Here is a 1,275-nt window from a genome sequence, read left to right as displayed (position 1 = left end):
TGGGCCGCGGTGGGTTTCGTACTTTGCCTCTAGGACCACTGCTGTCGATCAGATCGTTTGTTAAATAGTGGAGATGATTTGAAACAACCTGCTTTCGCGAACTGGTCCTAGGTTTTTCCATCGACCTCCACAAAAGCACCGCAGTACAATTCTCTGGACTCCCTAGGTCGTTCTTGATCAGGAGGGGGGAAAAAAAAAAGCTCAACTTTAACATTTGGATAGTGTGACGAGTCCCTCGTTCTTCCTGCTACGGCCGGCCAGTGGGTGTGGCTGGGAGACTCATCAAGTGAACCATGTACACCCGTGCTTCCCTCTATAAAGCTTGGGCTTTGTTTGGCGTGGTGTGTTGCTTGCTCCTGGGTGCTTTGGTTTTGATTTTGGTCTTTGTTTATTTTGAGTTCCTTATTCATTTAAATGTGGTTCTGTCTGATGTTTGGTTATTGATGTGTCTGACAGAAATTGTGTTTGGTTTTGTTGATTTCTGGTTTCATATATTTTCTTATTTATGCTGATAAATCTCTTTTCGTTGCAACCTACCAAGCTGCCTATGTCCTCCGTTTCATTTGTCACGGCTTTGAGCCGGTCGTGACACTAGCGACCACGGGGTCATTTAGAAAACGGCCATGGTCGAGTGCCCCCAAAAGCCTGTCGTCCCTGAAGGAAAACTCAGAACTTTGCGAAACCAGGCGAGCGCACGCAACACCCGATTCCATAAAAGGGGCGTGCAAACACACACGGAGCCACAGACAACGCTACGACTGTTAGAAACCACAGGTTCTCTCGGCACCACCTAATCTTCTTTCAACCAGTATGTCCAGGGGAGAGCGCGAACGCAGTCCCCCACTACCATAAATTATGCAGTCGAGATTCCCACATTTGGGGAATTCGCAGGGGTCAGCACAACCGGAGTGCAATGGCCGAGCCTCGCCCTGGGTGAACCACCTTCCTGATCATGGTGTCTCCCCTGCCAGGTAAGTATGAGTCCCCAGGCCTCCAGTCAGAGGCTACCCTATCCCTCTTTGCCGTCCTCATCAACGGTGACCCCCTCCCCCACCCCAAGCAAAGGAAGGGCGTGTCCCTTCCATTACTTGACTGCGATTTCCGTGACCATGCCTTCAAGCCGGCAAACTGCCAAGCACCTACAGGTGCTGGTCGTATGATTAGAATGTCATCAAAAAGTTGATTTCTTTCACTAATTCCTTTCAAAAAGTCAAACTTGTATATTATGTACATTGCACACAGACTGATATATTTCAAATGTTTATTTCTTTTAAT

The 1,275-nt window shown here is 48.1% G+C and overlaps 1 non-coding gene across 1 annotated transcript; it reads right to left on the bottom strand.

Annotated features, from left to right (window-relative positions):
- Positions 1-815: 815 nt before the first annotated feature.
- On the bottom strand, positions 816-979 carry LOC137010005 (U1 spliceosomal RNA). The gene has a single exon (XR_010893088.1). It is a non-coding gene; the product is annotated as a U1 spliceosomal RNA (small nuclear RNA).
- Positions 980-1,275: the final 296 nt, after the last annotated feature.

This window comes from Chanodichthys erythropterus, chromosome 20 (genome assembly GCF_024489055.1).
Source record: "Chanodichthys erythropterus isolate Z2021 chromosome 20, ASM2448905v1, whole genome shotgun sequence".
Taxonomy (NCBI): domain Eukaryota; kingdom Metazoa; phylum Chordata; class Actinopteri; order Cypriniformes; family Xenocyprididae; genus Chanodichthys; species Chanodichthys erythropterus.
This window is presented reverse-complemented; position numbering and strand designations above follow the sequence as displayed.